Genomic DNA, 13,566 nt, shown 5'->3' on the forward strand with positions numbered 1-13,566 from the left:
GATTGAATGTTGAGATATCCACCCATGTGTACGTTTGGGCACGAGCCTTCATGAAGCCATGAGTTTTAGGGACAACAATGGAAAGCTGAACACACCTGCGATTGAAATAAGTAAGAGACGGTTAGAGTATTGGTGGCAGAAAATTAGAGAGAAAGGACAAAAATAAATATACGAAAAAAATAAGGTCATTCTGCCGTAAAGGGCAGAGAACTGGGCTGAGAATTTACGTTTCTTTTTTCCTGTAGTAAGATAGAGTTAATTGAAGCAGAGACATTAGGCCGACATCAAGAAAAAGAAGAGAAAAGGAATACACACACACACACACACACACACACACACACACACACACACACACACACACACACACACACACACACACACACATATATATATATATATATATATATATATATATATATATATATATATATATATATATAGGTATATATGTGTGTCGAGTCTGGTGGCACACTTGTCACCGCCCCGTTATAAAGGGGACGCTCATAGCATCCATCCATTCAGCCGCACGAGCATTCGGGATACCCGGCGCTTGCTTGTTGGTGAGCGCTGCGAGATGGCGGGGTATCGCTTTCCGGCGACACTTGGGAAAGCAGTGTGAACGAGGGGGAGTTTCGGCAGCAAGATTATTCTATTCCACATGGACAAATCTCTAGTGTGACTGGAGACTCCGCCGTAAGAGCGCGTTCGCCTTAAGCCGGCTGCTCGCGCGCTCTGCGCAGTAGTGTACGGCACTGTACACGCTGTAGTTATTTCCTCAGTCTTTACAAGCGTTGATTAATGCAAGTGAGCCCATTTACTTGCTGCGTTATTCGAGGCTTTGCAAATCTTAATAAGAACTGCCTTGTTCGTGTTCGTTCCTATTTCGCTGTCTCAGTCCTTCCTTCGCGCTGCTAAGCTTTGCCACGAACTCTCTTGGCGTGCCTGTTGTCCATTATTTCATCTTGCAAAACAATGATGAAATTTGAGTGCTCGTCAATATGGCCTATTTATCGCACAACCCCCTCCCCCTCCCCCATCGTTCTTTATTATTCAAGCGTCTCTTTATTTATTGAAAAAAAATATCACTGTTTCATTGTCACTGACATAACTAGGAACCGCTCACATGTGTTAGTCCTGACTCATGCTTAACCTTATAATATAAACTTCAGCCTAACCTTCAGCACTGAAATCACTGCTTTTCAGGTTTTGGAGCTACGTCAATGTGATGTAAAAAATGAAAAGAAAAGAAATGCTGTCCCATAATGTTGCGCACTTGAGTTGTAAGTCTGTCAGTTGCGCTCAGAAGTAAAACCGATTCGAAAGGAACAAAGAAGCTCGTCGCCCCTTGTTCTTGCGCACGTCAATCATCGTATTTTTCAAAACATGTCGCAAACTGTTTGGGGAACACGGAATAAGGTTGCCTCCAACGTTTCCGCAGGCAATATTTCAACGTTCGACAGAAAAAAAAACCCTGAAATTACTTTGTCGTTCAAGTACGGAAGCCCGTAGTGCTGTGACATTTTCGTTATATGCACTGTTCGCGTAAAGCTTAGGGGACGAAAGTGCATAGCATGTTGCAAATGACTAGCGAAGAAAGTATATTGTTTGAAACTCGAAAAAGAAAACGATCCGTTAGATTGAACTTGCAGCGAGCTACTTCATTTGAGTTTTCATTAGAGAATTAGTGATCCCTGTAGTGATCCCCTGTATTAGGTGCATCCTTTGTTAGCAATTACGCCTCTGCTTTGCTTATTTCACTACAAGAAGAACGGCGATATGGGCGAGTCGATTTACGTGCATTTAACGGACTCTGCGAGCAAGGACGTATGTGCTAACAAAAAGATGACGCAGCGAAGAAAGGAATGCAGAGAGGAACGCACATACAGCGCTGTGTGCAGCGCTCGTATAATCAGTCGTTATGATATGGCCGTGCTGTCAGCCGTTTTTAACATGGCAATCTGTTTTGTTATCGAGGTCACTCGTAATTTCACATTTGCGCATTTCATTGTGCCTGGATAGGAACGCGTGGCCGTCGTTGTTGTCTGCAGCAACTGAAGTGTTGCGCTACTAAGCACGTGGATGAAGGTCCAATTCCCGGTATGGAGGAAGGGAACACTTATGAAGCATTCCGCAATGCGATCGCCAGGAGTAAAGAAAGAAAGAAAGAAATAAGTCCGGCAGGCGCGCACACGCATATATATATATATATATATATATATATATATATATATATATATATATATATATATATATATATATATATATATATATATATATATATGTATATATATATAGATAGATATTTGTTTTGTTTTGTGTCTTGTAGCATCTCCTTTCTGTCATGTTTTTTAACACGAAAGTGTTTCATGCCGGCGTCCACCACGGCTCCACTGACGCATTTCCGTCACGGATATGACGTTGTAAAATATAAAGACTAACATATGGCAAAGAAAAAAACTAAGTTCTGTCACCGGGAGCCGAACTTACGACCTCTCGATCGCCAGCGCGCAGCGCGAAACGAGTCCGTCACAGACGGCATGTTCTCTGCTATGCTAACAGCGAGCTCTTTACGAGGTCTGTTAGAAAAATATCCGACCTTATTTTTTTTTGCGAGCACCTGATGGATTTGAAACAAGCGCGCTTGCATCAGCCGATCTTGAACCTTCGTGCGCATGCGTAAATTTTTTCCCGCCTGCCAATAGCGTCAGTCACTGGGACGCAGCGTTTGAGTGAGGTCGTGCGCAGTAGAGGTGTGCACGGGCTCCGGGTAGCCCGAAAGCCCGAGCCCGACCCGGCCCGCGGGCCGGGCTCGGGCGGGCCGACGTATTTTCACCTCGGGCCCGGGCCGGGCTCGGGCTACTTGGAGTTTCATCGGGCCGGGCTCGGGCCCGGCGCAAAGCCCGACTCGAGCCCGAAATATAGAGAATGAGCGGGAATTCTTTTCCAGCACGCATACAGCGCCTTTTTGGCGACCGCCCTTTACAGCCTTTCCTTTCCATTCGCTACTTTAAACAAAAGGGGAGCAGGTAAAGCACTGCCTCTGTTGCGCTCCGACAAACAGAGAAGTAACACCACCTGAGCTTGTGACGGCGCCACGCGACTGTTCGCATTAGATTTAAGACCAAATCCCATATGAGTGAAAATGTACGTGACAGCGACGAGCGACCCGACGTAGATCGCCTTCGTGCAAGCTGACGCTTGCATGGGCATACGCCATACATACCATACACGTGACGGCTTTGGCGAGCGAACTCCATTGTTGCTGGCATGAGGCCGTCTATTTGCTTGCTGTTTTTGCACGACAATCTGTGTAATAGAGACTGTTCGTCGTGTGTCGTTTGATCACATTTGCTATGCTCAATAAAACGCCAAACTACCGGAAAACGATGTTTTGTTTTCGCAGCGAACCTTCAAAAAGCCGGGCCAGGCCGGGCCGGGCCAGGCCGGGCCGGGCCGGACCGGGCCCGGTATTGTGTTTTCGTACGTCGGGCCGGGCCGGGCGGGCTCGCAGCCCTTTGCCGTCGGGCTCGGGCGGGCCTTCGACAAAGTCAGCGGGCCCGGGCCGGGCTCAGGCTCGGAAATACGGCCCGCGCACAGCTCTAGTGCGCAGTGCTCTCGTCGGTTTTTCATTGCAAGAAAAATGACGGAGCGACTGGAGCAGCGCTACTGCATCAAATTTTGCCAGAAACTGGGCGACAGCCAAGTGGAAACCACTGGGAAGATCAAGACGGTTTTCGGTGATGACGCTATGAGCCGCACACAGATTAAGGAGCGGTACAACCGGTTTAAAAACGGTCGCACATGGGTGGAGAGCGAGCCATGCTCCGGTCGGCCATCAACATGCCGAAATGACCAGGTCATTGCCGATGTGAACGCCGTGGTGATGCGAGACCGTCGTGCTACTATCCGGGAAATTGCGGAAGAGATGGGCATCAGCACTTTCTCTGCACATTCCATTATGACCGAAGATTTGGCCATGAAGAGAGTTGCGGCGAAATTCGTGCCGAAAATGCTCACGGTGGAGCAAAAGCAACTTCGTGTTGAAGCCTCACAGGACATGCTGGATTTCACAAGCAGTGACCCTAACTTCATGAACACCATTATCACTGGTGACGAGTCTTGGGTGTACGGGTACGACCCGGAAACCAAATCCCAGTCGTCACAGTGGAAGCATTCCACGTCACCAAGACCAAAGAAGGCCCGCCAAGTGCGCAGCAACGTCAAAGTGATGCTGAGTGCTTTCTTTGACTCCCGCGGTGTGGTACACCACGATTACGTACCACGGGGTCAAACAATCACCAAAGAGTACTACAGGCATGTCCTCCGTCACCTACGTGATGCTGTGCGGCGCAAGAGACCTGAGTTGTGGTCAACAGGAAACTGGCGCATCCATCACGACAATGCTCCTGCACATTCCTCACACTTGGTTCAGACTTTTTTGGCGAAAAGTCAGACTCCTTTAGTTCAACTGGCTCCTTACTCTCCTGATATGGCCCCCTGCGACTTCTGGCTGCTTCCCAAACTCAAGAGGACATTGAAAGGAGAGCGATTTCAGACAAGGGAGGACATTATGTCTGCAACGACAGCTGAGCAAACTCCATTCCGAAAGAGGCCTTCTCAGAATGCTTCCAACAATGGCAGCACCGCTGGGAGAAGTGTGTGGAGTCCCAAGGGGACTACTTTGATGGAGATTGGGTTTCCAACGCTCCAATTATGCCAGTTTTTTTTTCTTCCACCAAAGGTCTGATACTTTTCTAACAGACCTCGTATGTACACCATACGCCGGTGGCAGTACTCAGAGATCGGCGGTACAGCGTGTTTTCGTTATCACTAGCGAGATGGCGCGAAAGGCTCGAAGAGAAGAGCGCGCTTTAAAAGTCGTCCCCCACGCTGATTAGCGCGCGCCTCGACAGGGCGTGGTCGCTCGTGCGGGCGCTTGTATCGTGATCTCCGTGGTTTGTACGTCTTGCGCTCTGCCTGCAAGTTTCCGTTGAGAGCACGAAGGTCACCTCGCTCAATGCAGCGGCCGCTTTTGCGAAAGGAGCGCGCTGCTCACACAAAAATAAGTTACAGCTGTGACAGTTCGCGCTCATCCTGTGCATGTTCGTTCCGCGCGTCCTTTCTACTTGAGCAGCGCATTGCAAGTTTTGAGCGGCTTGCCGTTCTTCGCGTAACATTACAATGTCATGCTGTAGCATTCATTCCTTCGTGCTTGGGGCGAAAGAATGCACAACAAACGCTCAACTACGTCTGTGAAGACACGTTTCACTTTCTTGTTATACCGATTCCTATGACAGAGGGATCAGCCATGTTGTTTCCTCTTATCTGCTTTCCTCAGCGCACAGTTGCCAGGTGGTCTGAATGGCTAACGTCCGTGTATGTCCATCAATTTCTTTCTTATCTCAGTCGGTACAAAAGCGTGCGATCATCTGGACATGCAAACAGGCGACGCACAAAGGGCTGGTAGCCATTCTGCTTCGTAAATAACAGTAATTCGTAAATGCGACGCTGACCGACAGGCATCGCAACAGAGACCATCCTTGACAGGTTAAATCAGGCGGCAGACGTATTCGTAGGTTAACCAATGTTGACGATGCATGGTATCAGCTTTCGAGTTAGACATTGGCGATGATCATGCATTTTATTCACCTTAGCTAGCTGCAGCATCAGTTTATGAAAACTACATGAATATGCTCTGCGACCCTCCTAGGGAAATGGGCCAGAATCGTCACCGCGGCGATCACCACTGATTCCATATTTTTGCGAATGTCAAGATGCTAGTGCTGGTAAACAAGCACGATGACCGATTGGGTCATTTGACGATTCCTGATGTAAGGTTCACAGCGCAAGGGGAAAGCAAGGAAGGCAGTAAAGGATATATCATATGCGTTAATATTAGGCCGTCTGTTTATTGCCTGGCTGGTCTCTATCTTTAACGTCTTTCGTGACTATCGTCTGCGCTGTAAACCTAAGCTCCGTGGTGATCACTTTTTCGAATTTAGCAAAGAACTGGGGCGTTTAGTTCTTGGACCACTGACCTTTTCCATCTTGTGTTTCTGCAGGCTGTCTTGTCGTTTTTCGAGTGGCACAGTTACAATGTAGTACAGAGAGTCCCCAGGTCTTTACCAGCCGCAATGGCACGTGTGTCGAGCCACTTTTAAGGCTAAAGCTTTATTTGTCAAGCGAGTCAAGAGATTTTGCGAGGTCTTACAAATGAAGGGAATAGTTCGAGGGGTTCCTTTCTTTGTTAGACACAACTAATCAAACCAACAGAGAATTAAGCCAAGAAAGCATATGCTACATTATTTGTTGTTTCCTGAACTGTAGTGCAATGATGTTTGCCTACATTGGAAGAAATTAAAGTGGAATAAAATCACCGTTTCGAAGATCGCCTGTTGGGATCCCTCCGATTGAAAGGGTGAGCGTTCTTTGTCTTTAACTTCAGTGGAATTAAGTAAGAACCTTACACTGCCATTATTAATGCTACGAATAATATCCCCAATGCCTTAGTGACCTAATTTCCTGTTAGTTTTATCAGTCTAGTGAGATCTTCCGAGATCTGACTATAGATACTCTGCAATATTTGCGCAAAATGTTGCAAGACGTCACCAATGATGTAACGTGGCAAGGTGACATCACAGATCCTTTTAGCGTGTGATGGCATCATGATGTCATGATCATGATGACGTTATCTTATTGCGGCACCACATGGCACTGCTGCCTTGTCGAAGGCGGATCGATTCCGAAGGGAGTGAAACAGCGGTTGAGGTGCAGGGTGGGGGGGTGGAGAATGAACTTGAAGATATTTACAGAAATATAATGAGGGTCTCGTGAGGGCATACGCCTTCACCCGTTAGTTAACAGGGACTGTAAACTTTTTAATGATTTCGCCGGCTCCATTAGTGGAGCCGCACAGCAATTGAAATTCATTGAAATATCTGCAGGTATAGTCTCGTAAGGACAGCCGATGAAGTACAGTGCAGTTGTGAAGTGTATCGTAGAGGCATTCCAACAAGTTCGCTTGCTTTGATGCATGCCAAGGCGCTCGTTGTTTTCCTTTATAGCCTATATAGTTGATTCTGAGGAGAAATAGAAACGCCTTGTGGATGGCGATCTAACAGTTCGCTTGAGCTGCGCCTGCCATGCAACCGGAGTTTGCTCATATGTTACTAAGAGACAATTAAGCATAGTCTCCGACTTCACGCCACTTACTATCGCAGTCCGGAAGAGGGAAATAGCAATGCGTTTCAAGGAACTGCCTTTTGGGCGTGTTAGTACAAGTGCATGAAAAGAAAAAAAGCGCTACTAAAAACGAAAACATAGCGATTTGTGCTGCCTTGCTCCATTTTAGAAGCGCTTTTGCCATCACAAACAAGAGTGCGTCGAAAACTGTCTTAGCGAACTCTAGCAAGGAAAGAAATTAGGAGCCTTTCTGCTATAGGGAAAAGTTGAAGCAAACGAAGCCGGGCGTTGTGCGTGCCGGACCTACTACCTTTCTTTCTTTCTTTCTTTCTTTCTTTCGTTCTTTCTTTCTTTCTTTCTTTCTTTCTTTCTTTCTTTCTTTCTTTCTTTCTTTCTTTCTTTCTTTCTTTCTTTCTTTCTTTCGTTCTTTCTTTCTTTCTTTCTTTCTTTCTTTCTTTCTTTCTTTCTTCTTCTTTCTTCCTTTCTTTCTTTCTTTCTCTTTCTTTCTTTCTTTTTCTCTATTTCTTTCTCTCTTTCTCTCTCTCTCTCTGTTTCTTTCTTTCTTTCTCTCTCTCTTTTTTCCTGTCTGTCTGTCTTTTTCTCTCTCGCTTTCTTAGGTTCATTCCTTTATCGTATTGCACAATGACCCCTCCTAACTTTTTCCTTTCTCCATGCCCAGAAAAAACACTTGCGCGCTTAGCAGCAGGACACTTCTGTTGGTACAGGAAAAATACGACGGTCGTGCTTGAAACAATCAAATGCAATAACGAAAGGAAGCAATGATATGTGGAAACGTGAAATGACAAGTGACCTCGATCAAAGCTCACATTACCAGATGAGAAACAGCTGATTGCCGGCAAGCCCAGAATCAAGAGAGCACGAATGGTTGGACAACGGCGAATTGAAATACGCATGTGACCGGTGTACTTTCGAGGGTCAAAGTGGTGTACATTCAGATTTCTCTATACTCGCCGTAACAAACAGAAGCTCCGCCTAAAAAGACGTTTTTGATATGTATTCTTATGCTTGCACTATGTCATGCTGTTTAATTATAACGCAAGCACTCGGCTGAGAGCAGTGCTTGGGTCTGAAGAGCTGCAGCAGGAACTGGACGGACGTAGGCAGCGTTGCAGCAAACAAACGCTAGGTAGCTCCAGCTCACGCCTGGCGCAGGGCTGGCGGTGAGGCTGCAGCGCTGGGCCCACCTGTTCACTACAATAATGTTCAAGTTTTCTCAACGAAGGGAGTGGGCTTCGGTCAGACGAACACACCACGCAGCTTAGCCCTAGTCATAATATCTGAGGTTTAACGTCCCAAAACCACGATATGATTATGAGAGACGATGTAGCGGAGGGCTCCGGAAATTTCGACCACCTGGGGTTCTTTAACGTGCACCTAAATCTAAGTACGCGGGCCTCAAACATTTCGCCTCCATCGAAAATGCAGCCGCCACGGCCGGGATTCGAGCAGTGTAGCCCTAGCAGAACTGCCGAAGACCTGAGATGATTGGAAGATGGGAAGAAGTTATATACATGACACCGTCAAGCCCTACAGCTATCACGATCGCATAAATTTCGCAATCGCCAGCACAACGGAGAAGGCGCGTTCATTTTACGTTTATTTCAACAATGAGTTGCGAGAGGTCTTATGCCGCATTTATTTCATGTTTACTAGTCAAAGACGTAGAGTGAGTGAGAGCAAGAGCTAGCTGCGCACTTATTTAGGGAAGGTGGCTCAAACAAGGCTTATTGTTGCCGCTATAGAAAGAATTACTGTCGATCGAACTAGTTCTCGAAAATGAGCAAGCTTAAAAATCCCGCGGATCCCACGTGTTGCGGGAATCAAGTTCATGCGAAACAGACAGCGAGTAGCTGCCTATGCCGGATTTTCTGCTTTGATCTAATACGAGGTGTATCGAAGTCTCTGCAAATTGAGTACTTGTGCGCATATCATGGGATCACCAGCTACGTCGAAGGCATTGGCGTGTAGAGGCTATAGCTGATCGTCTGACGTAATGTGGTCCCGGACGTTTGAGAGGCGCGCCGTGTTTATCTCGAGTAAGTTCACGCTACAGTGCGATGATGAGCATATCAGAAGTAGATGTCATAGGCGTATTCGCGCAACGCTTGGGTATCTCTTGCGGAGTGATAGTTGCGCACATTTAATGTTTATTACATTGATATAAATGCCAATAACTAACACTGCAATCACAATCGGCGCTTTCCTGATATGACGCTTCTAGAGGGTCATTTTCAGGCGCAGTTTGAAGAGCTGGCGTTGCCTCGGGGTTAGAATACTTTACTCTCATGCAGAAGGCCTGGGTTCGATTCCGGCGCAACCCGCGATGTTCGTTCTTTTCTTCCATCGTGACAAACAGACAGACAGACAGGCAGACAGCCAGACAGAGAGCTTTATTCAGGTCCTGAGGAACTGCGTTGCAACGCCCCCTTTTAGGGGGAATCAGTAGCAGTCGCGGGCCGCTCCCACGTAGGGAACGGAAGACCGTGGCCCTCCGCCCTCTCGCAGGCCCTCTGTAACATTTCGCCTATCGACAACGCCGCCGACGTCTGCACCGTATTTTCTGCAATACGAGCTTCTTCAGACTGTTGCGTTAAAATGAGCGAAGTCTGGTTTCATATAGATTGTGAGTCACCGGTGGCGCATAAACGAACACCACGGGCCGTTACATGCGAGTATATGCCACACGTGACTGGTGGAAAGAATGTCATGACGTACGCAACGGTGATGTCACGATATATATGTCATGACCTGCAATTCGTGTTGTTCATACAATGACGTTCTCCTATGTCATTTCTGGTATATACCAAGTTGGGGAGATGACTATGCAGTGGCGTACCAACTCGTTCGCGAGTTGGGGGGCTATTATATAAGTATAATATATATATATATATATATATATAGATATATATATATATATATATATATATATATATATATATATATTATATATATATATATATATATATATAATATATAATATATATAATATATATATATTAATATATATAGATATATTCAGGTGATTTTTTATATTCATAGAGCTGATCAGATGACTTGCTTTTCAAAACTGTTTTAAATCAAGGAAGAATCTGCACAAACAGATTGTGCAGGCTGGGCCGCCATATACCGCGACAACACAGCAGTGTTTAATAACATTTTGGAAATATTACCGTGAAGTTTAAAAAGTACACCCAAATTTAACCTGATTATCTGAGCATTGCATCTGCAAACTTGCCAGTCCTAGTTTGGCGTTATAGATACGATGAGTATGAAGAACCTGCTATGACTCTAGTACCTTAAATTCTCACTTATTAAACAAAACATGTGGCTGACAAAGCAAGGTACTTCGCAGAAGTCTTCAGGATAAGCCGAGTGCCAATTTATTTACTGTTAGAGCCCTCTAATATAAAGTCTTTCTTAAGAAGAAGACCAAGTTCAGTCGATTAATACTTAAGCAAACCACATTGAGTTCGTTGTGCATAGTTATAAGATTAAAAAGGACTACGAATTTATATACTAGGTGTCGTTCCTTGCCCTCCTACATTTCCCGGCTTGGGTGGTTGTGGACGGGACATCGGTGAAGTGGCCCTTTACTCCTCCCCTCCGGCTCCTCCAAGTAAATAGCCTACGCAAACTGTGTTAGCTCAAATTTTCTTTGAAAAAATTTTGGGCGATTATAACGTTAAGCTACCCCGTATTGTTTCCTTCCGTATAGGTCGTTAGCTGTTAATGATTGGTCGAAATTTTCTGGGTCATGCTCACAGCACCTGCTCGTAAAACAACGCAACAAATGACGCGTAGGTGAACCACCGCGTAATTACAACGTACGCATGACTGCGTAAAAAATAATAATAGCGAACTATTTTCAGTACGGCGTATTGTTTGTCATTGGTTCTTCGCTATTCGTCAGAAATTTCCCATAAAATTGCCTCCTTGTTACGCGACGTCACAAGTCTGCGAAAATTCGCGGCGTTAAAATGAAGTGTGAACAATAAGCAGCACATTACTGTGCTGAACAATAACTCATTTCTTTCGAAATAGCCAGACAGTGTCTCTTTCTGAACGTAATTTAAGAAGGCTGCCCGCCAATCAAATTGGCAGCGGCTGCTTATAGCAGCGGGCGAGGTGGATTCATATGTGTATAATAGATAATTTCAGTTGCAGTATAACGATGTTGAGCTGTTTTTGCGCGTGTACAACTCTCTGTGAACTCATCGTTGCTGACAAAGAGGTAGAGAGAGAAATAAACATTATTAGGAACAGACACAATCCTTTGCAGGTGGGCAGCCTTTTTAGTCCAGAAAACGGTGGGCGCTGACCATCTCCCTGGTGACGTAGATCAAGTAACGGGGCCAACCTGAAAGCTGGGATTCTCAATGTGCTCGAGTCCACTGCCTTGTTACAAGCCGCCACGATCGCTGCTGGCTACCATATGATAAGCCAAGTGAAGCAGGTTAATCGGAGACTAAAGTGGGAATCTATTTTAGCTTCTCTCTCCAGGCACAACTAAAATACTGGACACTTCTGCACACTCATCAACTCACAGCAGCTTCAATATGGAGCAGTGGCGATGCTATTCGTTTTCAAAGAAAGAACTGAATTCCTGAAAAAGGAGAGTGGGCGTTGATCGGGCTATAAACGTTTACTGGTTCCCGCCCATATTTGCGTCGCGGATTACTTAAATTTCAGGCCAGGCAGAACAAAATAAAATCATGACAGATTGCTGTAATGTTATAGAGCCCCCGCTGAGCGACAGCCTCCTCTGCAATGCTCGAGCGCAAGACGCACAAGCGTGGAATAGACATCCCGCACCGCACGTAGCCTACAGTGCGTGGTCATGACACAAGGAGGACAGTCGTCACAGCAGAATCGTAGGACAAATTTTATTAGAAAATTACGCTGTTGCTGCGTTCAAATAAAACTTTGCCTGACTTGTTAGTTTCCCAGTCTGCAGCCGACAATAACCACTGACGAAAGTGGGGGGGCTCCGCCCCCGCAACGTTTCTCAGTGGGAGGGCTAGCGCCCCCCTTGCCCCCCTCCCCCGGTAGATACGCCTATGTGACTATGATAGCGCCGTGACATATGCGGCTAAGAGAGAGATAGAAACGGTCAAGTTCCTTTTGTTCGCTAAGAAATGCTCCGCATTTAATATTTGCAGTCTATAATTCATTCGATTCAGAGAAGTTCAAGCGGATGGACGGTGAAGACAATGACGACAGGTGCCGTTGCGTCTTCTACGCCACTTGTTTGTGTGCGCATTTCCAACGAGTTTCATCGAATGCGTTGCTGTGCCAGTTGATGCAATATCGAAAATAATAGCAGAGCGCAAAAAAGACGAGACACAAGAGACAAGAGCGCCCGTCCCGTTTTCTTGCGTTCCGCTTTTATTTTCAGAGTTTCATCGAATGGCTCATTTGATGTAACAAGTACAGCTATTGAAATACGGAATGCTATAAATTGTATTAGCAGAGAGGATAATTGCATCGATAGCTAGACGAAGGCGTTGCGCGTGGATCTGCTGCTACTTCAGGTAAATACTACATTTCCCATTCCGACAATCTCATGACATACACTTTAAGAGAATGGTTCTGCCACTACACTGCAATGCCAGCAGAGCTGCCTGATCTTCTTTGGCGCTTGAACTCAACAGCCCCATCTGGACGACTATTCACCTCGAGATTAGGGTGCCTTGATGCCCGCGCTCCGCTGAGGGTGAGGACAGCCACGTCATCTGCTAAGATGGCCGCCATTGCGCCTCCCGCCGCAACTAGGCAGCATGCGAAACGCGCTACACAAAGCGCTTGCGATGCACGGATGCGTCCAAAAATAAGTGCACGCTAACGAGCTTTTTTTTCTTTTCTTTTTTGAAGGTTGGACAGCTTTTAGGGCTGCTGTTGCCTAAATGCTTACTAAGGGTCCGTGTAATTCATGTAAGCTGACGGCCTGTGCATGCGTTATGCGCTAGAGGAAGATCTAGACTTACGACTGTAGAATCCTCTTCTTAACGCCGGAAACGACAGATTTAAGTGTAAGGCCTTACCTAATTCTCTGCATACCAAATACACAAAGAATAATTTAAACTATTTATACACATGTCAGCAGCAGCAGCAGTATATGTATCCCAAACACACACTTTAGCGATGCGAGGCTACCTGAGCGCGATTAAGGTGGCTTATTTTGCTGAGTTTACTAACAATTAATCGTTTATTATAAATGTCATAATACAATATTCTACACAGGATAAAGGACCGAGGGGCAGTATGGTGCAAAATCTACTAAGATGAAATGAGAGCCTCTTTATGGTTATTATTGCTGGCTTTCTTGCCACAATCTGGGGCCGCAATGTATCGGCACTCGAGTTG

This window comes from Rhipicephalus sanguineus, chromosome 3 (genome assembly GCF_013339695.2).
Source record: "Rhipicephalus sanguineus isolate Rsan-2018 chromosome 3, BIME_Rsan_1.4, whole genome shotgun sequence".
NCBI classification, from domain to species: Eukaryota; Metazoa; Arthropoda; class Arachnida; order Ixodida; family Ixodidae; genus Rhipicephalus; species Rhipicephalus sanguineus.